Source organism: Oncorhynchus keta, unplaced genomic scaffold (assembly GCF_023373465.1).
Source record: "Oncorhynchus keta strain PuntledgeMale-10-30-2019 unplaced genomic scaffold, Oket_V2 Un_contig_5186_pilon_pilon, whole genome shotgun sequence".
NCBI lineage: Eukaryota > Metazoa > Chordata > Actinopteri > Salmoniformes > Salmonidae > Oncorhynchus > Oncorhynchus keta.
In genome coordinates, this window is record NW_026288159.1 from 84,306 (window position 1) to 111,406 (window position 27,101).

The 27,101-nt window shown below is 43.2% G+C and overlaps 1 pseudogene; it reads left to right on the plus strand.

Annotated features, from left to right (window-relative positions):
• Positions 1–27,101, plus strand: part of LOC118379836 (E3 ubiquitin-protein ligase MYLIP-A-like) — a 50,071-nt pseudogene that overhangs the window by 18,108 nt on the left and 4,862 nt on the right.

A 27,101-nucleotide genomic window follows, 5' to 3' on the forward strand; every position in this document is an offset into this window, starting at 1 on the left:
CTGTAGCCCAATAAGTGTATATATATATATATATATATATTTTTTTTTTTTACATGTTATGAATAATGTGGTGAATTTATAGTGCTACTAAATAACTCAGCCTTCAGATTATTCCAAAAGTAAAATAACACACCTTGGGAATCATGACAACAACGTTTGATTTGTTGAATCAATTCAACAGGAGGCTTATGTAAGTCATCTCTAAGCACGTGCTCTGCTGGCCCTGAAAGAGTTGGGCAAACAAGAGAGGGGAGAGGCCCTCGGTCTGTCAGCAGTCCACATGCAGCTCCACACTCACTGACAATGAGAGCCATGCATCCTGCAGGCTTAGCATGCACAGTCCCCCACATCCAGCCACCCCCTTACCTCCTGGCTGGCTGAGCGTGAGAACACACGGTACTAGCCATTGTTCATCCAAGCAGGCATCCATCCTGTTGGCTACAGCTGAGAGCCCCACTAGCTAAACACCCAATGCTTTATCACATTGTACTGCATACAAGCTGTTTAAATAGGTTCTGCTGATATCAACTTGCAGGGCAAAGTTCACATAGCAACAGTTCCGGAGAGCATTCAGCACCTCATCTGTCCTACAGCTGAGCGGCACCATGGGAGAATGTGTTGTTGAGAGTTGGTGGTTTCCATTTTAAAATTCATAATGACTAAAACCATTTTGTCAAAACAGCTGCTACAGTGTGTTGTCTTGTCTGTGACTGTCAGTCCTGTACCTACAATGTCTTGTCTGTGACTGTCAGTCCTGTACCTACAGTGTCTTGTCTGTGACTGTCAGTCCTGTACCTACAGTGTCTTGTCTGTGACTGTCAGTCCTCTACCTATAGGTGTCTTGTCTGTGACTGTCAGTCCTCTACCTATAGGTGTCTTGTCTGTGACTGCCAGTCCTCTACCTATAGGTGTCTTGTCTGTGACTGTCAGTCCTCTACCTATAGGTGTCTTGTCTGTGACTGTCAGTCCTCTACCTATAGGTGTCTTGTCTGTGACTGCCAGTCCTCTACCTATAGGTGTCTTGTCTGTGACTGTCAGTCCTCTACCTATAGGTGTCTTGTCTGTGACTGTCAGTCCTCTACCTACAGTGTCTTGTCTGTGACTGTCAGTCCTCTACCTATAGGTGTCTTGTCTGTGACTGTCAGTCCTCTACCTATAGGTGTCTTGTCTGTGACTGTCAGTCCTGTACCTACAGTGTCTTGTCTGTGACTGTCAGTCCTCTACCTATAGTGTCTTGTCTGTGACTGTCAGTCCTCTACCTACAGTGTCTTATCTGTGACTGTCAGTCCTCTACCTACAGTGTCTTGTATGTGACTGTCAGTCCTCTCTACCTGTAGGTGTCTTGTCTGTGACTGTCAGTCCTCTACCTATAGGTGTCTTGTCTGTGACTGCCAGTCCTCTACCTATAGGTGTCTTGTCTGTGACTGTCAGTCCTCTACCTATAGGTGTCTTGTCTGTGACTGTCAGTCCTCTACCTATAGGTGTCTTGTCTGTGACTGTCAGTCCTCTACCTATAGGTGTCTAACGGGAGCCTGTGACTGTCAGTCCTCTACCTAAAACAGGTGTCTTATCTGCTGATTAATGTAGTCCACTGTAGGCTACGTACTGTAGATTAATGTACCCACTGTAGGCTGTGACTGTACTGTATACCTACCTATAGGTGCTATGAAATTCAATGGTGTCTTGTCTAGCCTAATCTCAGCACCCAGAACCTCTACCTATGTCAAGGTGTCTGTCTGTGACTTGACCAGTGGATATGTGATAGGTACCAGTGGATATGTGATGTTATACCAGAGACCAGTGGATATGTGATGTTATACCAGTGGATATGTGATGTTATACCAGTCCTCTATATGTGATGTTATACCAGAGACCAGTGGATATGTGATGTTATACCAGTGGATATGTGATGTTATACCAGAGACCAGTGGATCTGTGATGTTATGACCTGATATGTCCTCTACCAGAGACCAGTGGATATGTGATGTTGACCAGTGGATATGTGATGTTATACCAGAGACCAGTGGATATGTGATGTATACCAGTGGATATGTGATGTTATACCAGAGACCAGTGATATCTGATGTTATACCAGAGACCAGTGGATATGTGATGTTATACCAGAGACCAGTGGATATGTGATGTTATACCAGAGACCAGTGCATATGTGATGTTATACCAGTGACTGATAGTGATCTATACCAGTGACCTGGATATGTGATGTTATACCAGAGACCAGTGGATATGTGATGTTATACCAGTGGATATGTGATGTTATACCAGAGACCAGTGGATATGTGATGTTATACCAGAGACCAGTGGATATGTGATGTTATACCAGAGACCAGTGGATATGTGATGTTATACCAGAGACCAGTGGATATGTGATGTTATACCAGAGACCAGTGGATATCTGATGTTATACCAGAGACCAGTGGATATGTGATGTTATACCAGAGGATATGTGATGTTATACCAGAGACCAGTGCATATGTGATGTTATACCAGAGACCAGTGCATATGTGATGTTATACCAGACCAGTGGATATGTGATGTTATACCAGAGACCAGTGGATATGTGATGTTATACCAGAGACCAGTGCATATGTGATGTTATACCAGAGACCAGTGCATACATGATGAGACCAGTGGATATGTGATGTTATACCAGAGACCAGTGCATATGTGATGTTATACCAGAGACCAGTGGATATGTGATGTTATACCAGAGACCAGTGCATATGTGATGTTATATACCAGAGGATATGTGATGTTATACCAGAGACCAGTGGATATGTGATGTTATACCAGAGACCAGTGCATATGTGATGTTATACTAGAGACCAGTGCATATGTGATGTTATACCAGAGACCAGTGCATATGTGATGTTATACCAGAGACCAGTGGATATGTGATGTTATACCAGAGGATATCTGATGTTATACTAGAGACCAGTGCATATGTGATGTTATACCAGAGACCAGTGGATATGTGATGTTATACCAGTGGATATGTGATGTTATACTAGAGACCAGTGCATATGTGATGTTATACCAGAGACCAGTGGATATGTGATGTTATACCAGAGACCAGTGGATATGTGATGTTATACCAGAGACCAGTGGATATGTGATGACCAGTGGATATGTGATGTTATACCAGAGACCAGTGGATATGTGATGTTATACCAGAGACCAGTGGATATGTGATGTTATACCAGAGACCAGTGGATATGTGATGTTATACCAGAGACCAGTGGATATGTGATGTTATACCAGAGACCAGTGGATATGTGATGTTATACCAGAGACCAGTGGATATGTGATGTTATACCAGAGACCAGTGGATATGTGATGTTATACCAGAGACCAGTGGATATGTGATGTTACCAGAGACCAGTGGATATGTGATGTTATACCAGAGACCAGTGGATATGTGATGTTATACCAGAGACCAGTGGATATCTGATGTTATACCAGAGACCAGTGGATATGTGATGTTATACCAGAGACCAGTGGATATGTGATGTTATACCAGAGACCAGTGGATATGTGATGTTATACCAGAGACCAGTGGATATGTGATGTTATACCAGAGACCAGTGGATATGTGATGTTATACCAGAGACCAGTGCATACCAGTGGATATGTGATGTTATACCAGACCAGGATATGTGATGTTATACCAGTGGATATGTGATGTTATACCAGAGACCAGTGGATATGTGATGTTATACCAGAGACCAGTGGATATGTGATGTTATACCAGAGACCAGTGGATATGTGATGAGACCAGTGGATATGTGATGTTATACCAGAGACCAGTGGATATGTGATGTTATACCAGAGACCAGTGCATATGTGATGTTATACCAGAGACCAGTGGATATGTGATGTTATACCAGAGACCAGTGGATATGTGATGTTATACCAGAGACCAGTGGATATCTGATGTTATACCAGAGACCAGTGGATATGTGATGTTATACCAGAGACCAGTGGATATGTGATGTTATACCAGAGACCAGTGGATATGTGATGTTATACCAGAGACCAGTGGATATGTGATGTTATACCAGAGACCAGTGGATATGTGATGTTATACCAGAGACCAGTGGATATGTGATGTTATACCAGAGACCAGTGGATATGTGATGTTATACCAGAGACCAGTGGATATGTGATGTTATACCAGAGACCAGTGCATATGTGATGTTATACCAGAGACCAGTGGATATGTGATGTTATACCAGAGACCAGTGGATATGTGATGTTATACCAGAGACCAGTGGATATGTGATGTTATACCAGAGACCAGTGGATATGTGATGTTATACCAGAGACCAGTGGATATGTGTTATACCAGAGACCAGTGGATATGTGATGTTATACCAGAGACCAGTGGATATATGTTATACCAGAGGATATGTGATGTTATACCAGAGACCAGTGGATATGTGATGTTATACCAGAGACCAGTGGATATGTGATGTTATACCAGAGACCAGTGGATATGTGATGTTATACCAGAGACCAGTGGATATGTGATGTTATACCAGAGACCAGTGGATATGTGATGTTATACCAGAGACCAGTGGATATCTGATGTTATACCAGAGACCAGTGGATATGTGATGTTATACCAGAGACCAGTGGATATGTGATGTTATACCAGAGACCAGTGGATATGTGATGTTATACCAGAGACCAGGATATGTGATGTTATACCAGAGACCAGTGCATATGTGATGTTATACCAGAGACCAGTGGATATGTGATGTTATACCAGAGACCAGTGGATATGTGATGTTATACCAGAGACCAGTGGATATGTGATGTTATACCAGAGACCAGTGGATATGTGATGTTATACCAGAGACCAGTGGATATGTGATGTATATATGTGATGTTAGAGAGACCAGTGGATATGTGATGTTATACCAGAGACCAGTGGATATGTGATGTTATACCAGAGACCAGTGGATATGTGATGTTATACCAGAGACCAGTGGATATGTGATGTTATACCAGAGACCAGTGGATATGTGATGTTATACCAGAGACCAGTGGATATGTGATGTTATACCAGAGACCAGTGGATATGTGATGTTATACCAGAGACCAGTGGATATGTGATGTTATACCAGAGACCAGTGGATATGTGATGTTATACCAGAGACCAGTGGATATGTGATGTTATACCAGAGACCAGTGGATATGTGATGTTATACCAGAGACCAGTGGATATGTGAGACCAGTGGATATGTGATGTTATACCAGAGACCAGAGGATATCTGATGTTATACCAGAGACCAGTGGATATGTGATGTTATACCAGAGACCAGTGGATATGTGATGTTATACCAGAGACCAGTGGATATGTGATGTTATACCAGAGACCAGTGCATATGTGATGTTATACCAGAGACCAGTGCATATGTGATGTTATACCAGTGGATATGTGATGTTATACCAGAGACCAGTGGATATGTGATGTTATACCAGAGACCAGTGGATATGTGATGTTATACCAGAGACCAGTGGATATGTGATGTTATACCAGAGACCAGTGGATATGTGATGTTATACCAGTGGATATGTGATGTTATACCAGAGACCAGTGGATATGTGATGTTATACCAGAGACCAGTGGATATGTGATGTTATACCAGAGACCAGTGGATATGTGATGTTATACCAGAGACCAGTGGATATGTGATGTTATACCAGAGACCAGTGGATATGTGATGTTATACCAGAGACCAGTGGATATGTGATGTTATACCAGAGACCAGTGGATATGTGATGTTATACCAGAGACCAGTGGATATGTGATGTTATACCAGTGGATATGTGATGTTATACCAGAGACCAGTGGATATGTGATGTTATACCAGAGACCAGTGGATATGTGATGTTATACCAGAGACCAGTGGATATGTGATGTTATACCAGAGACCAGTGGATATGTGATGTTATACCAGAGACCAGTGGATATGTGATGTTATACCAGAGACCAGTGGATATGTGATGTTATACCAGTGGATATGTGATGTTATACCAGAGACCAGTGGATATGTGATGTTATACCAGAGACCAGTGGATATGTGATGTTATACCAGAGACCAGTGGATATGTGATGTTATACCAGAGACCAGTGGATATGTGATATTATACCAGAGACCAGTGATATGTGATGTTATACCAGAGACCAGATATGTGATGTTATACCAGTGGATATGTGATGTTATACCAGAGACCAGTGCATATGTGATGTTATACCAGAGACCAGTGGATATGTGATGTTATACCAGTGGATATGTGTGGATATGTGATGTTATACCAGAGACCAGTGCATACCAGTGGATATGTGATGTTATACCAGAGACCAGTGGATATGTGATGTTATACCAGAGACCAGTGGATATGTGATGTTATACCAGAGACCAGTGCATATGTGATGTTATACCAGAGACCAGTGGATATGTGATGTTATACCAGTGGATATGTGATGTTATACCAGAGACCAGTGCATATGTGATGTTATACCAGAGACCAGTGCATATGTGATGTTATACCAGACCAGTGCATATGTGACCAGAGACCAGTGGATATGTGATGTTATACCAGAGACCAGTGGATATGTGATGTTATACCAGAGACCAGTGGATATGTGATGTTATACCAGAGACCAGTGCATATGTGATGTTATACCAGAGACCAGTGGATATGTGATGTTATACCAGAGACCAGTGGATATGTGATGTTATACCAGAGACCAGTGGATATGTGATGTTATACCAGAGACCAGTGGATATGTGATGTTATACCAGAGACCAGTGGATATGTGATGTTATACCAGTGGATATGTGATGTTATACCAGAGACCAGTGGATATGTGATGTTATACCAGAGGATATCTGATGTTATACTAGAGACCAGTGCATATGTGATGTTATACCAGTGGATATGTGATGTTATACCAGAGACCAGTGGATATGTGATGTTATACCAGAGGATATCTGATGTTATACCAGAGACCAGTGCATATGTGATGTTATACCAGTGCATATGTGATGTTATACTAGAGACCAGTGCATATGTGATGTTATACCAGAGACCAGTGGATATGTGATGTTATACCAGAGACCAGTGGATATTTGATGTTATACCAGAGACCAGTGGATATGTGATGTTATACCAGAGACCAGTGGATATGTGATGTTATACCAGAGACCAGTGGATATGTGATGTTATACCAGAGACCAGTGGATATGTGATGTTATACCAGAGACCAGTGGATATGTGATGTTATACCAGAGACCAGTGGATATGTGATGTTATACCAGAGACCAGTGGATATCTGATGTTATACCAGAGACCAGTGGATATGTGATGTTATACCAGAGAGTGGATATGTGATGTTATGAGACCAGTGCATATGTGATGTTATACCAGAGACCAGTGGATATGTGATGTTATACCAGAGACCAGTGGATATGTGATGTTATACCAGAGACCAGTGGATATGTGATGTTATACCAGAGACCAGTGGATATGTGATGTTATACCAGAGACCAGTGCATATGTGATGTTATACCAGAGACCAGTGGATATGTGATGTTATACCAGAGACCAGTGGATATCTGATGTTATACCAGAGACCAGTGGATATGTGATGTTATACCAGAGACCAGTGGATATGTGATGTTATACCAGAGACCAGTGGATATGTGATGTTATACCAGAGACCAGTGGATATGTGATGTTATACCAGAGACCAGTGGATATGTGATGTTATACCAGAGACCAGTGGATATGTGATGTTATACCAGTGGATATGTGATGTTATACCAGAGACCAGTGGATATGTGATGTTATACCAGAGACCAGTGGATATGTGATGTTATACCAGAGACCAGTGGATATGTGATGTTATACCAGAGACCAGTGGATATCTGATGTTATACCAGAGACCAGTGGATATGTGATGTTATACCAGAGACCAGTGGATATGTGATGTTATACCAGAGACCAGTGGATATCTGATGTTATACCAGAGACCAGTGGATATCTGATGTTATACCAGAGACCAGTGGATATGTGATGTTATACCAGAGTGGATATGTGATGAGAGACCAGTGGATATGTGATGTTATACCAGAGACCAGTGGATATGTGATGTTATACCAGAGACCAGTGGATATGTGATGTTATACCAGAGACCAGTGGATATGTGATGTTATACCAGAGACCAGTGGATATGTGATGTTATACCAGAGACCAGTGCATATGTGATGTTATACCAGAGACCAGTGGATATGTGATGTTATACCAGAGACCAGTGCATATGTGATGTTATACCAGAGACCAGTGGATATGTGATGTTATACCAGAGGATATCTGATGTTATACCAGAGACCAGTGCATATGTGATGTTATACCAGTGCATATGTGATGTTATACTAGAGACCAGTGCATATGTGATGTTATACCAGAGACCAGTGGATATGTTATACCAGAGACCAGTGGATATGTGATGTTATACCAGAGACCAGTGGATATGTGATGTTATACCAGAGGATATCTGATGTTATACCAGAGACCAGTGCATATGTGATGTTATACCAGAGACCAGTGGATATGTGATGTTATACCAGAGACCAGTGGATATGTGATGTTATACCAGAGACCAGTGGATATGTGATATTATACCAGAGACCAGTGGATATGTGATGTTATACCAGAGACCAGTGGATATGTGATGTTATACCAGAGACCAGTGGATATGTGATGTTATACCAGAGACCAGTGGATATGTGATGTTATACCAGAGACCAGTGGATATGTGATGTTATACCAGAGACCAGTGGATATGTGATGTTATACCAGAGACCAGTGGATATGTGATGTTATACCAGAGGATATGTGATGTTATACCAGAGACCAGTGGATATGTGATGTTATACCAGAGGATATGTGATGTTATACCAGAAACCAGTGGATATGTGATGTTATACCAGAGACCAGTGCATATGTGATGTTATACTAGAGACCAGTGCATATGTGATGTTATACCAGAGACCAGTGCATATGTGATGTTATACCAGAGACCAGTGGATATGTGATGTTATACCAGAGACCAGTGGATATGTGATGTTATACCAGAGACCAGTGGATATGTGATGATGTTATACCAGAGACCAGTGGATATGTGATGTTATACCAGAGTTATACCAGTGGATATGTGATGTTATACCAGAGACCAGTGGATATGTGATGTTATACCAGAGACCAGTGGATATGTGATGTTATACCAGAGACCAGTGGATATGTGATGTTATACCAGAGACCAGTGGATATGTGATGTTATACCAGAGACCAGTGGATATGTGATGTTATACCAGAGACCAGTGGATATGTGATGTTATACCAGAGACCAGTGGATATGTGATGTTATACCAGAGACCAGTGGATATGTGATGTTATACCAGTGGATAGATGACCAGTGGATATGTGATGTTATACCAGAGAGACCAGTGGATATGTGATGTTATACCAGAGACCAGTGATATCTGATGTTATACCAGAGACCAGTGCATATGTGATGTTATACCAGAGACCAGTGGATATGTGATGTTATACCAGAGACCAGTGGATAGTTATACCAGTGGATATGTGATGTTATACCAGAGACCAGTGGATATGTGATGTTATACCAGAGACCAGTGGATATGTGATGTTATACCAGAGACCAGTGGATATGTGATGTTATACCAGAGACCAGTGGATATGTGATGTTATACCAGAGGATATGTGATGTTATACAGAGACCAGTGGATATGTGATGTTATACCAGAGGATATCTGATGTTATACCAGAGACCAGTGGATATGTGATGTTATACCAGAGACCAGTGGATATGTGATGTTATACCAGAGACCAGTGGATATGTGATGTTATACCAGAGGATATCTGATGTTATACCAGAGACCAGTGGATATGTGATGTTATACCAGAGACCAGTGGATATGTGATGTTATACCAGAGACCAGTGGATATGTGATGTTATACCAGAGACCAGAGGATATCTGATGTTATACCAGAGACCAGTGGATATGTGATGTTATACCAGAGACCAGTGGATATGTGATGTTATACCAGAGACCAGTGGATATGTGATGTTATACCAGAGACCAGTGGATATGTGATGTTATACCAGAGACCAGTGGATATGTGATGTTATACCAGAGGATATCTGATGTTATACCAGAGACCAGTGGATATGTGATGTTATACCAGAGACCAGTGGATATGTGATGTTATACCAGAGACCAGTGGATATGTGATGTTATACCAGAGACCAGTGGATATGTGATGTTATACCAGAGACCAGTGGATATGTGATGTTATACCAGAGACCAGTGGATATGTGATGTTATACCAGAGACCAGTGGATATGTGATGTTATACCAGAGACCAGTGGATATGTGATGTTATACCAGAGACCAGTGGATATGTGATGTTATACCAGAGACCAGTGGATATGTGATGTTATACCAGAGACCAGTGGATATGTGATGTTATACCAGAGACCAGTGGATATGTGATGTTATACCAGAGACCAGTGGATATGTGATGTTATACCAACCAGGATATGTGATGTTATACCAGAGACCAGTGGATATGTGATGTTATACCAGAGACCAGTGGATATGTGATGTTATACCAGAGACCAGAGGATATGTGATGTTATACCAGAGACCAGTGCATATGTGATGTTATACCAGAGACCAGTGGATATGTGATGTTATACCAGAGACCAGTGGATATGTGATGTTATACCAGAGACCAGTGGATATGTGATGTGGATATGTGATGTTATACCAGAGACCAGTGGATATGTGATGTTATACCAGTGACCAGTGGATATGTGATGTTATACCAGAGACCAGTGGATATGTGATGTTATACCAGAGACCAGTGGATATGTGATGTTATACCAGAGACCAGTGGATATGTGATGTTATACCAGAGACCAGTGGATATGTGATGTTATACCAGAGACCAGTGGATATGTGATGTTATACCAGAGACCAGTGGATATGTGATGTTATACCAGAGACCAGTGGATATGTGATGTTATACCAGAGACCAGTGGATATGTGATGTTATACCAGTGGATAGAGATACCAGTGGATATGTGATGTTATACCAGTGGATATGTGATGTTATACCAGAGACCAGTGGATATGTGATGTTATACCAGAGACCAGTGGATATGTGATGTTATACCAGAGACCAGTGGATATGTGATGTTATACCAGAGACCAGTGGATATGTGATGTTATACCAGAGACCAGTGGATATGTGATGTTATACCAGTGGATATGTGATGTTATACCAGAGACCAGTGGATATGTGATGTTATACCAGAGACCAGTGGATATGTGATGTTATACCAGAGACCAGTGGATATGTGATGTTATACCAGAGACCAGTGGATATGTGATGTTATACCAGAGACCAGTGGATATGTGATGTTATACCAGAGACCAGTGGATATGTGATGTTATACCAGAGACCAGTGGATATGTGATGTTATACCAGAGACCAGTGGATATGTGATGTTATACCAGAGACCAGTGGATATGTGATGTTATACCAGAGACCCAGTGATATTATACCAGTGATGTTATACCAGAGACCAGTGGATATGTGATGTTATACCAGAGACCAGTGGATATGTGATGTTATACTAGAGACCAGTGCATATGTGATGTTATACCAGAGACCAGTGGATATGTGATGTTATACCAGTGGATATGTGATGTTATACCAGAGACCAGTGGATATGTGATGTTATACCAGAGACCAGTGGATATCTGATGTTATACCAGAGACCAGTGGATATGTGATGTTATACCAGAGACCAGTGGATATGTGATGTTATACCAGAGACCAGTGGATATGTGATGTTATACCAGAGACCAGTGCATATGTGATGTTATACCAGAGACCAGTGCATATGTGATGTTATACCAGTGGATATGTGATGTTATACCAGAGACCAGTGCATATGTGATGTTATACTAGAGACCAGTGGATATGTGATGTTATACCAGAGGATATCTGATGTTATACCAGAGACCAGTGCATATGTGATGTTATACCAGTGCATATGTGATGTTATACTAGAGACCAGTGGATATGTGATGTTATACCAGAGACCAGTGGATATGTGATGTTATACTAGAGACCAGTGGATATGTGATGTTATACTAGAGACCAGTGGATATGTGATGTTATACCAGAGGATATCTGATGTTATACTAGAGACCAGTGGATATGTGATGTTATACCAGAGACCAGTGGATATGTGATGTTATACTAGAGACCAGTGGATATGTGATGTTATACCAGAGGATATCTGATGTTATACTAGAGACCAGTGCATATGTGATGTTATACCAGAGGATATCTGATGTTATACTAGAGACCAGTGGATATGTGATGTTATACCAGAGGATATCTGATGTTATACCAGAGACCAGTGGATATGTGATGTTATACCAGAGACCAGTGCATATGTGATGTTATACCAGAGACCAGTGGATATAGATGTTATACCAGAAACCAGTGGATATGTGATGTTATACCAGAGACCAGGATATCTGATGTTATACAGAGGATATGTGATGTTATACCAGTGGATATGTGATGTTATACCAGAGACCAGTGGATATGTGATGTTATACCAGAGACCAGTGGATATGTGATGTTATACCCATATGTGAGTTATACCAGACCAGTGGATATGTGATGTTACCAGAGGATACTGATGTTATACCAGAGACCAGTGGATATGTGATGTTATACCAGAGACCAGTGCATATCTGATGTTATACCAGAGACCAGTGGATATGTGATGTTATACCAGAGACCAGTGGATATGTGATGTTATACCAGAGACCAGTGGATATGTGATGTTATACCAGAGACCAGTGGATATGTGATGTTATACCAGAGACCAGTGGATATGTGATGTTATACCAGAGACCAGTGGATATGTGATGTTATACCAGAGACCAGTGGATATGTGATGTTATACCAGAGACCAGTGGATATCTGATGTTATACCAGAGACCAGTGGATATGTGATGTTATACCAGAGACCAGTGGATATCTGATGTTATACCAGAGACCAGTGGATATGTGATGTTATACCAGAGACCAGTGGATATCTGATGTTATACCAGAGACCAGTGGATATGTGATGTTATACCAGAGACCAGTGGATATGTGATGTTATACCAGAGACCAGTGGATATGTGATGTTATACCAGAGACCAGTGGATATGTGATGTTATACCAGAGACCAGTGGATATGTGATGTTATACCAGAGACCAGTGGATATCTGATGTTATACCAGAGACCAGTGGATATGTGATGTTATACCAGAGGATATGTGATGTTATACCAGAGACCAGTGGATATGTGATGTTATACCAGAGACCAGTGCATATGTGATGTTATACTAGAGACCAGTGCATATGTGATGTTATACCAGAGACCAGTGCATATGTGATGTTATACCAGAGACCAGTGGATATGTGATGTTATACCAGAGGATATCTGATGTTATACCAGAGACCAGTGGATATGTGATGTTATACCAGAGACCAGTGCATATGTGATGTTATACTAGAGACCAGTGGATATGTGATGTTATACCAGAGGATATCTGATGTTATACTAGAGACCAGTGCATATGTGATGTTATACCAGAGACCAGTGGATATGTGATGTTATACCAGAGACCAGTGGATATGTGATGTTATACCAGAGACCAGTGGATATGTGATGTTATACCAGAGACCAGTGGATATGTGATGTTATACCAGAGACCAGTGGATATGTGATGTTATACCAGAGGATATCTGATGTTATACCAGATACCAGTGGATATGTGATGTTATACCAGAGACCAGTGGATATGTGATGTTATACCAGAGACCAGTGGATATCTGATGTTATACCAGAGACCAGTGGATATGTGATGTTATACCAGAGACCAGTGGATATGTGATGTTATACCAGAGACCAGTGGATATGTGATGTTATACCAGAGACCAGTGGATATGTGATGTTATACCAGAGACCAGTGGATATGTGATGTTATACCAGAGACCAGTGGATATGTGATGTTATACCAGAGACCAGTGGATATGTGATGTTATACCAGAGACCAGAGGATATTTGATGTTATACCAGAGACCAGTGGATATGTGATGTTATACCAGAGACCAGTGGATATGTGATATTATACCAGAGACCAGAGGATATTTGATGTTATACCAGAGACCAGTGCATATGTGATGTTATACCAGAGACCAGTGGATATTTGATGTTATACCAGAGACCAGTGGATATGTGATGTTATACCAGAGACCAGAGGATATTTGATGTTATACCAGAGACCAGTGGATATGTGATGTTATACCAGAGACCAGTGGATATGTGATGTTATACCAGAGACCAGTGGATATGTGATGTTATACCAGAGACCAGTGCATATGTGATGTTATACCAGAGACCAGTGGATATGTGATGTTATACCAGAGACCAGTGGATATGTGATGTTATACCAGAGACCAGTGGATATGTGATGTTATACCAGAGACCAGTGGATATGTGATGTTATACCAGAGACCAGTGGATATGTGATGTTATACCAGAGACCAGTGGATATGTGATGTTATACTAGAGACCAGTGGATATCTGATGTTATACTAGAGACCAGTGGATATCTGATGTTATACCAGAGACCAGTGGATATGTGATGTTATACCAGTGGATATGTGATGTTATACCAGAGACCAGTGGATATGTGATGTTATACCAGAGACCAGTGGATATGTGATGTTATACCAGAGACCAGTGGATATGTGATGTTATACCAGAGACCAGTGGATATGTGATGTTATACCAGAGACCAGTGGATATGTGATGTTATACCAGTGGATATGTGATGTTATACCAGAGACCAGTGGATATGTGATGTTATACCAGAAACCAGTGCATATCTGATGTTATACCAGAGACCAGTGCGCCCCCGCACTGTTCTTCAACTCAGAAACTTAAGTATGCTTTGACATGTTCAGGTACACGGTTCAAGACTTTCATTATGACTTGCCGTTACACCTCCGACACTGTGCCGTTACACCATAGTAGTATACATTGGAGTGAAGCACAGACTGAGTTTGTTAAGTTTAAACTGGCTTCCTGTTTATCACATGGGACAGTCTGGGGTCGTGACCTGCCTGTACCAGCAATTCTGCCGCCCACATTCCTCACTGGAGCAATACGATGGATAGCTGACCCTGTGGACAGAAAGGTCAAGCGCTCGTAGCAGGCATGAGAGAACTGTCATTTTATAAAGAAGGCTATCTTCATGCCTATATTCAGTGCAACTTCCTGTTTTGAGGAGGCACAGAGGGCTAGTTTACCATCACCAGTTAAGCTGTATTCTTGTTCTTCCTCTTTTAGGACTATGTTGAAGATAACAACAAGAGGATTCTAATATTGCATAATTCTTTGCATAAATGAAGAAGAATTCTAGACAAAGGGACCAGTGATACTAGTTATTGCGTTGTTCTAACCTGGGTATCTTCAACCTAGATTTAGGGCCTACAAAGATGATTATCTTCCTTCCTCTTTTCAGTGCAATGACGAGGCAGTTTTGTGAAGTTGTATTCTCGTTCTTCCTCATGTCCATCATATAACCCTTTACACATCCCTCTCTCCTCCAGACATATGTTCTTCCTGCACGTAAAGGAGGAGCTGGACAGTGGCAGCCTGCAGATGGAGGCTGAGCAGGCCAAGGAGCTGTGTGCCCTCCTAGCCCAGGCTGAGTACGGAGACTACAACCAGAACACAGCCAAGTACTGCTCCAGCCAGATCTTCAGACAGGAGCCTGACCTGGCAACCATCAACAGGTCAGCACAGCAATGAGCAACTTGACTCCACCTGCATTCCATGTCTTACTAAGTACTTCTCTGTGCTGACTTGTAGAACTGCTACAGATACAAGATGATTAAAAATATAACCTTTTTGATGTGTGAAGGCCATCTGAATAGCTGACTAAACCATGGTTTGGTCTTCTGTTATTGCCTTGATGTGGGAGGAGCCTAAATACTCCCAAATCAGCATATAAATGGGATTCACAACATCTGTCCCTAAAACACTAGGCTGCTGACTCAGCTAGCCCTGCAGCTATATACATTCACTACCGGGCACTGAAATACAGTTCTCATTCCTCATGTGTTTAGTTTAGTTTTAGTACATTTTATTTCATAGATCTTTTTTTTAAATATATAAATAATACATTTAAAAAACAATGGAGGGACAAAAAAATGAAAACCGAGCAGGGATTATTTGGAGGCAGCATTTGAAATAGAAGGTAGAAAACATGTTTAATCCTATGGGTGGGCCCCCCTGGTGAGTGAACAGTATTACAACAGCAGAAAACGTAACTCTTCTGTCCCGTCCTGCCGTGTCCGTCTGCAGCATCCAGGAGAAGCACCGCGAGCTAGAGGGTCTGAGCCAGGCGTCAGCAGAGTACCAGGCCCTACAGCTGGTGTCCTCCCTGGAGAACTACGGGGTGGAGTGGCACTGGGCCAGGGACTCAGAGGGACAGAGGCTGGCTATAGGGGTCGGCCCTGAAGGGGTATCTATCTGTCAGGAGGACTTCACCCCCACCAACAGGTATTAAACTAACCTGACTTCACCCCCACCAACAGGTATTAAACTAACCTGACTTCACCCCCACCAACAGGTATTAAACTAACCTGACTTCACCCCCACCAACACGTATTAAACTAACCTGACTTCACCCCCACCAACACGTATTAAACTAACCTGACTTCACCCCCACCAACAGGTATTAAACTAACCTGACTTCACCCCCACCAACACGTATTAAACTAACCTGACTTCACCCCCACCAACAGGTATTAAACTAACCTGACTTCACCCCCACCAACAGGTATTAAACTAACCTGACTTCACCCCCACCAACAGGTATTAAACTAACCTGACTTCACCCCCACCAACAGGTATTAAACTAACCTGACTTCACCCCCACCAACAGTATTAAATATTTAAACTAACCTGACTTCACCCCCACCAACAGGTATTAAACTAACCTGACTTACCCCCACCAACAGGTATTAAACTAACCTGACTTCACCCCCACCAACAGGTATTAAACTAACCTGACTTCACCCCCACCAACAGGTATTAAACTAACCTGACTTCACCCCCACCAACAGGTATTAAACTAACCTGACTTCACCCCCACCAACAGGTATTAAACTAACCTGACTTCACCCCCACCAACAGGTATTAAACTAACCTGACTTCACCCCCACCAACAGGTATTAAACTAACCTGACTTCACCAACACGTATTAAACTAACCTGACTTCACCCCCACCAACAGGTATTAAACTAACCTGACTTCACCCCCACCAACAGGTATTAAACTAACCTGACTTCACCCCCACCAACAGGTATTAAACTAACCTGACTTCACCCCCACCAACAGGTATTAAACTAACCTGACTTCACCCCCACCAACAGGTATTAAACTAACCTGACTTCACCCCCACCAACCGGTATTAAACTAACCTGACTTCACCCCCACCAACAGGTATTAAACTAACCTGACTTCACCCCCACCAACAGGTATTAAACTAACCTGACTTCACCCCCACCAACAGGTATTAAACTAACCTGACTTCACCCCCACCAACAGGTATTAAACTAACCTGACTTCACCCCCACCAACAGGTATTAAACTAACCTGACTTCACCCCCACCAACAGGTATATTAAACTAACCTGACTTCACCCCCCACCAACAGGTATTAAACTAACCTGACTTCACCCCCACCAACAGGTATTCACTAACTAACCTGACTTCACCCCCACCAACAGGTATTAAACTAACCTGACTTCACCCCCACCAACAGGTATTAAACTAACCTGACTTCACCCCCACCAACAGGTATTAAACTAACCTGACTTCACCCCCACCAACAGGTATTAAACTAACCTGACTTCACCCCCACCAACAGGTATTAAACTAACCTGACTTCACCCCCACCAACAGGTATTAAACTAACCTGACTTCACCCCCACCAACAGGTATTAAACTAACCTGACTTCACCCCCACCAACAGGTATTAAACTAACCTGACTTCACCCCCACCAACAGGTATTAAACTAACCTGACTTCACCCCCACCAACAGGTATTAAACTAACCTGACTTCACCCCCACCAACAGGTATTAAACTAACCTGACTTCACCCCCCCCCACCAACAGGTATTAAACTAACCTGACTTCACCCCCACCAACAGGTATTAAACTAACCTGACTTCACCCCCACCAACAGGTATTAAACTAACCTGACTTCACCCCCACCAACAGGTATTAAACTAACCTGACTTCACCCCCACCAACAGGTATTAAACTAACCTGACTTCACCCCCACCAACAGGTATTAAACTAACCTGACTTCACCCCCACCAACAGGTATTAAACTAACCTGACTTCACCCCCACCAACAGGTATTAAACTAACCTGACTTCACCCCCACCAACAGGTATTAAACTAACCTGACTTCACCCCCCAACAGGTATTAAACTAACCTGACTTCACCCCCACCAACAGGTATTAAACTAACCTGACTTCACCCCCACCAACAGGTATTAAACTAACCTGACTTCACCCCCACCAACAGGTATTAAACTAACCTGACTTCACCCCCACCAACAGGTATTAAACTAACCTGACTTCAACCAACAGGTATTAAACTAACCTGACTTCACCCCCACCAACAGGTATTAAACTAACCTGACTTCACCCCCACCAACAGGTATTAAACTAACCTGACTTCACCCCCACCAACAGGTATTAAACTAACCTGACTTCACCCCCACCAACAGGTATTAAACTAACCTGACTTCACCCCCACCAACAGGTATTAAACTAACCTGACAGTGCTGTTTGCAAAACATGTTATTCGTTGATGCACTGAACAACAACAAAACTAAAGTCGAGGTCGGCTGCCTGTCTTTTTCTACTGTGCAGTTCTTGTATACAGATGTAGCAGAGTTGAAAATATAACACTGACTGGTTATACAAACTCAGCATGCTTCTTTTAGCGTAGACACCGTTATTATATAGTTCTGTCTATAGGTCTAGACACCGTTATTATGTAGTTCTGTCTATAGGTCTAGACACCGTTAATATGTTATTATGTAGTTCTGTCTACAGGTCTAGACACCGTTACTATGTGATTATGTAGTTCTATCTACAGGTCTAGACACCGTTAATATGTGATTATGTAGTTCTATCTACAGGTCTAGACACCGTTAATATGTGATTATGTAGTTCTGTCTACAGGTCTAGACACCGTTACTATGTGATTATGTAGTTCTGTCTATAGGTCTAGACACCGTTACTATGTGATTATGTAGTTCTGTCTACAGGTCTAGACACCGTTAATATGTGATTATGTAGTTCTGTCTACAGGTCTAGACACCGTTAATATGTGATTATGTAGTTCTGTCTACAGGTCTAGACACCGTTACTATGTGATTATGTAGTTCTGTCTACAGGTCTAGACACCGTTACTATGTGATTATGTAGTTCTGTCTATAGGTCTAGACACCGTTATTATGTAGTTCTGTCTATTGGTCTAGACACCGTTAATATGTGATTATGTAGTTCTGTCTACAGGTCTAGACACTGTTAATATGTGATTATGTAGTTCTGTCTACAGGTCTAGACACCGTTAATATGTGATTATGTAGTTCTGTCTCAGGTCTAGACACTGTTAATATGTAGTTCTGTCTACAGGTCTAGACACCGTTAATATGTAGTTCTGTCTACAGGTCTAGACACCGTTAATATGTGATTATGTAGTTCTGTCTACAGGTCTAGACACCGTTAATATGTGATTATGTAGTTCTGTCTACAGGTCTAGACACTGTTAATATGTAGTTCTGTCTACAGGTCTAGACACCGTTAATATGTGATTATGTAGTTCTGTCTACAGGTCTAGACACCGTTAATATGTGATTATGTAGTTCTATCTACAGGTCTAGACACCGTTAATATGTGATTATGTAGTTCTGTCTATAGGTCTAGACACTGTTAATATGTGATTATGTAGTTCTGTCTACAGGTCTAGACACCGTTAATATGTGATTATGTAGTTCTGTCTACAGGTCTAGACACCGTTAATATGTGATTATGTAGTTCTGTCTATAGGTCTAGACACTGTTAATATGTGATTATGTAGTTCTGTCTACAGGTCTAGACACCGTTAATATGTGATTATGTAGTTCTGTCTATCGGTCTAGACACTGTTAATATGTAGTTCTGTCTACAGGTCTAGACACCGTTACTATGTGATTATGTAGTTCTGTCTACAGGTCTAGACACCGTTAATATGTGATTATGTAGTTCTGTCTACAGGTCTAGACACCGTTAATATGTGATTATGTAGTTCTGTCTATAGGTCTAGACACCGTTACTATGTGATTATGTAGTTCTGTCTACAGGTCTAGACACCGTTACTATGTGATTATGTAGTTCTGTCTACAGGTCTAGACACCGTTAATATGTGATTATGTAGTTCTGTCTATCGGTCTAGACACTGTTAATATGTAGTTCTGTCTACAGGTCTAGACACTGTTAATATGTAGTTCTGTCTACAGGTCTAGACACCGTTAATATGTGATTATGTAGTTCTGTCTACAGGTCTAGACACCGTTAATATGTGATTATGTAGTTCTGTCTACAGGTCTAGACACCGTTAATATGTGATTATGTAGTTCTATCTACAGGTCTAGACACACAAGACAATGCTCTGCTGTTGGACATTTGAAATGAAGTTATATAGAGCCTACAATGACTCTCTGTCCTCTGTTCTAGGATCATTTATCCCATCATCCAGATGGCCACCCAGTCAGGGAAGAATGTGTACATGACCATCACTAAGGACAGTGGTGAGGATGTGGCCCTGCTGTTTAAGATGACAAGCACCAGAGCTGCCAGCGGCCTGTACCGGGCCATCACAGAGACCCACGCCTTCTACAGGTCAGCAACCATGTAGCATGGCTTACACACCAACAACATGCCTTCTACAGGTCAGAAACCATGTAGCATGGTTTACACACCAACAACATGCCTTCTACAGGTCAGCAACCATGTAGCATGGCTTACACACCAACAACATGCCTTCTACAGGTCAGCAACCATGTAGCATGGCTTACACACCAACAACATGCCTTCTACAGGTCAGCAACCATGTAGCATGGCTCACATACCAACAACATGCCTTCTACAGGTCAGCAACCATGTAGCATGTAGCATGGCTCACATACCAACAACATGCCTTATACAGGTCAGCAACCATGTAGCATGGCTCACATACCAACAACATGCCTTCTACAGGTCAGAAACCATGTAGCATGGCTCACACACCAACAACATGCCTTCTACAGGTCAGAAACCATGAGCATGGAGCATGGCTTACACACCAACAACATGCCTTCTACAGGTCAGCAACCATGCCTTCTACAGGTCAGAAACCAAGCATTGCTCACACACCAACAACATGCCTTCTACAGGTCAACCATGAAGCATGCTCACATACCAACAACATGCCTTCTACAGGTCAGCAACCATGAAGCATTGCTCACACACCAACAACATGCCTTCTACAGGTCAGCAACCATGAAGCATTGCTCACATACCAACAACATGCCTTCTACAGGTCAGCAACCATGTAGCATGGCTCACATACCAATAACATGCCTTCTACAGGTCAGCAACCATGTAGCATGGCTCACATACCAACAACATGCCTTCTACAGGTCAGCAACCATGTAGCATGGCTCACACACCAACAACATGCCTTCTACATGTCAGCAACCATGTAGCATGGCTCACATACCAACAACATGCCTTCTACGGGTCAGCAACCATGTAGCATGGTTCACATACCAACAACATGCCTTCTACAGGTCAGCAACCATGTAGCATGGTTCACATACCAACAACATGCATTCTACAGGTCAGCAACCATGTAGCATGTAGCATGGCTCACACACCAACAACATGCCTTCTACAGGTCAGCAACCATGTAGCATGTAGCATGGCTTACACACCAACAACATGCCTTCTACAGGTCAGAAACCATGTAGCATGTAGCATGGCTCACATACCAACAACATGCCTTCTACAGGTCAGCAACCATGTAGCATGGCTCACATACCAACAACATGCCTTCTACAGGTCAGCAACCATGTAGCATGGCTCACACACCAACAACATGCCTTCTACAGGTCAGCAACCATGTAGCATGTTGCATGGCTTACATACCAACAACATCCCTTCTACAGGTCAGCAACCATGTAGCATGTAGCATGGCTCACACACCAAAAACATGCTCACACAGGGTGACATTTTCCTCTTGTAAAAACATCTCTGCTGTGAGCCAATGTAGAGTAGAAATGTATAATATGCAGCACAGTATATGTTGTACATTTTCTGATACTTTCCATGAGTTGCTGCTAAGTTTTTAGTTTTAGTGTACATGTGGAGTCACTCCAGTTTCAAAGTGTAATAACATTTTATAATTTTGATTTTAGTGTACTTGGTCAATAACTGTGATGTTACTTGTCCTTCAGGTGTGACACGGTGACGAACGACGTGATGATGCAGTACAGCCGTGACTTCAAGGGTCACCTGGCGTCTCTCTTCCTCAACGAGAGCATCGACCTGGGCAAGAAGTATGTCTTCGACATCCGACGCACCTCCAAGGAAGTCTACGACCACTGCCGCAGGGCGCTCTACAACGCCGGCATGGCAGGGGACTGTGTGTCCGGCGAGCAGAGCCCGTCGCGGTCCCCTGGGGTGGGGGAAGGAGGCTGTGAGGGGTGCCAGAGGAGCCGGGTTCTGGAGGAGAAGCTGCAGCAGCTCCAGGATGCTCTGCTGTGTATGCTGTGCTGTGAAGAGGAGATGGACGCTGCCTTCTGCCCCTGTGGACACATGGTGTGCTGCCACAACTGTGCCGTCCAGCTACAGGTAACCATAACGCCATGGTTTAAAATAAGTATATATATACATACTCACTCACTCACTACCAGTCAAAAGTTTTAGAACACCTACTCATTCAAGGGTTTTTATTATTTTTACTATTTTCTACATAAGAGTGAAGCCATCAAAACTATGAAATAACACATATGGAATCATGGAGTAACCAAAAAAGTATTAAACAAATCAAAATATTTTATTATTCAAATAGCCACCCTTTGCCTTGATGACAGCTTTGCACACTCTTGGTATTCTCTCAACCAGTTTAACCCGGAATGCTTTTCCAACAGTATTGAAGCAGTTCCCACACATGCTGAGCACTTGTAGGCTGCTTTTCCTTCACTCTGCGGTCTGACTCAACCCAAACTATCTCAATTTGGTTGAGGTCGTGTGATTGTGGAGGCCAGGTCATCTGATGCAGCACTCCATCACTCTCCTTCTTGGTCAAATATCCCTTACACAGCCTGGAGGTGTGTTGGGTCGTTGTCCTGTTGAAAAACAAATGATAGTCCCATTCAGCGCAAGCCAGATGGGAAGGCGTAACGCTACAGAATGCCATACTGGTTAAGTATGCCTTGAATTCTAAATACATCACCGACAGGGTCACCAGCAAAACACCATAACACCACCTCCATGCTTCACGGTGGGAATTGGTTCACCTTCTCACAAAGACACAGCGGTTGGAACCAGAAATCTCCAATTTGGACTCCAGACCAAAGGGCAGATTCCCCCCGGTCTAATGTCCATTGCTCGTGTTTCTTGGCCCAAGCAAGTCTATTCTCCTCATTGGTGTGCTTTAGTAATGGTTTCTTAACAGCAATTCGACCATGAAGGCCTGATTCACACAGTCTCCTCTGAACAGTTCATGTTGAGATGTATCTGTTACTTGAACTCTGTGAAGCATTTATTTGGGCTGCAATTTCTGAGGCTGGTAACTCTAATGAACTTATCCTCTGCAGCAGAGGTAAAACGGGGTCTTTTATTCCTGTGGTGGTCCTCATGAGAGTCAGTTTCATCATAGTGCTTGATGGTTTTTGCGACTGCATTTGAAGAAACTTTCAAAGTTCTTTAAATGTTCCTTATTGACTGACCTTCATGTCTTAACCTTTGTGTTGTCTTAAGGGTAGAAAACAACCCGCCACTCTGTTTAACAGCAGAGAGAACCCCCTAAATGATATTTTTTCAACTTGAAATTTGATGACTTTTTCCTAGAGTGACCTCAACATTATAAAAAGTGAAACATCGCCTTTGTTCATATTTCCATGAAAGCTGTACACCAGCAGGGTACAAAGATTGTCTTAGGGGGCATTTTTGACCCAGCAGTTAAAATCATTTACACACCACAAAAACCACGAAGACACACACACACACACACACACACACACACACACACACACACACACACACACACACACACACACACACACACACACACACACACACACACACACACACACACACACACACACACACACACACACACACACACACACACACACACACACACACAATGAGAAATGAAGATTCTGTGTGCTACTGATTGAACTCAGACAAACTAAAAACCTTCTTGTGCACCTGCAGCATCTCCCCTCCACGATCCCACACATGACTCAAGTTCACAGACAAAATTAAAACAATTTCAGACAAAATAAAAATATATTGAAAGCCTTGTTTACTAATGGGGAATGCAGTCAGAGACTATAAAGGTTCTGCAGATGACAGTCCTCCCCAGTTCTCTCTTTGCTGAAGCCATGAGTGCACAGGTCGTAGATCAGATTTTGACAGATGTCCAGGAGGAACAAGAGAACAAAGATTTAGAAGAAAATTAGGTATCTGAAGAAGAAGATGGGGAAGAATATACAACCCAGAGCCACGATGTATCATCTTCAGATGAAGAAGAGAACCCCCAAGCTGAAAGAGACATTTTGGTCAAAGAACAGCAAAATAACATGGTCCTTGTCACCATATGACAACCAGGGCAGGATGGCAGCACAACATGTCATAAGGATGACCCCAGGGCCCACAAGACATGCAGTCAACATGTCAGAAGGATGACCCCAGGGCCCACAAGACATGCAGTCAACATGTCAGAAGGATGACCCCAGGGCCCACAAGACAGGCAGTCAACATGTCATAAGGATGACCCCAGGGCCCACAAGACATGCAGTCAACATGTCATAAGGATGACCCCAGGGCCCACAAGACATGCAGTCAACATGTCATAAGGATGACCCCAGGGCCCACAAGACATGCAGTCAACATGTCATAAGGATGACCCCAGGGCCCACAAGACATGCAGTCAACATGTCAGAAGGATGACCCCAGGGCCCACAAGACATGCAGTTAACATGTCAGAAGGATGACCCCAGGGCCCACAAGACAGGCAGTCAACATGTCATAAGGATGACCCCAGGGCCCACAAGACAGGCAGTCAACATGTCATAAGGATGACCCCAGGGCCCACAAGACATGCAGTCAACATGTCAGAAGGATGACCCCAGGGCCCACAAGACAGGCAGTCAACATGTCATAAGGATGACCCCAGGGCCCACAAGACATGCAGTCAACATGTCATAAGGATGACCCCAGGGCCCACAAGACATGCAGTCAACATGTCATAAGGATGACCCCAGGGCCCACAAGACAGGCAGTCAACATGTCATAAGGATGACCCCAGGGCCCACAAGACATGCAGTCAACATGTCATAAGGATGACCCCAGGGCCCACAAGACATGCAGTCAACATGTCATAAGGATGACCCCAGGGCCCACAAGACATGCAGTCAACATGTCATAAGGATGACCCCAGGGCCCACAAGACAGGCAGTCAACATGTCATAAGGATGACCCCAGGGCCCACAAGACAGGCAGTCAACATGTCAGAAGGACGACCCCAGGGCCCACAAGACATGCAGTCAACATGTCAGAAGGACGACCCCAGGGCCCACAAGACATGCAGTCAACATGTCATAAGGACGACCCCAGGGCCCACAAGACATGCAGTCAACATGTCATAAGGACGACCCCAGGGCCCACAAGACATGCAGTTAACATGTCAGAAGGATGACCCCAGGGCCCACAAGACATGCAGTCAACATGTCAGAAGGACGACCCCAGGGCCCACAAGACATGCAGTCAACATGTCATAAGGATGACCCCAGGGCCCACAAGACATGCAGTCAACATGTCAGAAGGACGACCCCAGGGCCCACAAGACAGGCAGTCAACATGTCATAAGGACGACCCCAGGGCCCACAAGACATGCAGTCAACATGTCAGAAGGACGACCCCAGGGCCCACAAGACATACAGTCAACATGTCAGAAGGACGACCCCAGGGCCCACAAGACATGCAGTCAACATGTCAGAAGGATGACCCCAGGGCCCACAAGACAGGCAGTCAACATGTCATAAGGACGACCCCAGGGCCCACAAGACATGCAGTCAACATGTCATAAGGATGACCCCAGGGCCCACAAGACATGCAGTCAACATGTCATAAGGACGACCCCAGGGCCCACAAGACAGGCAGTCAACATGTCATAAGGATGACCCCAGGGCCCACAAGACATGCAGTCAACATGTCATAAGGATGACCCCAGGGCCCACAAGACATGCAGTCAACATGTCATAAGGACGACCCCAGGGCCCACAAGACAGGCAGTCAACATGTCATAAGGACGACCCCAGGGCCCACAAGACATGCAGTCAACATGTCATAAGGATGACCCCAGGGCCCACAAGACATGCAGTCAACATGTCATAAGGATGACCCCAGGGCCCACAAGACATGCAGTCAACATGTCATAAGGACGACCCCAGGGCCCACAAGACAGGCAGTCAACATGTCATAAGGACGACCCCAGGGCCCACAAGACATGCAGTCAACATGTCAGAAGGACGACCCCAGGGCCCACAAGACATGCAGT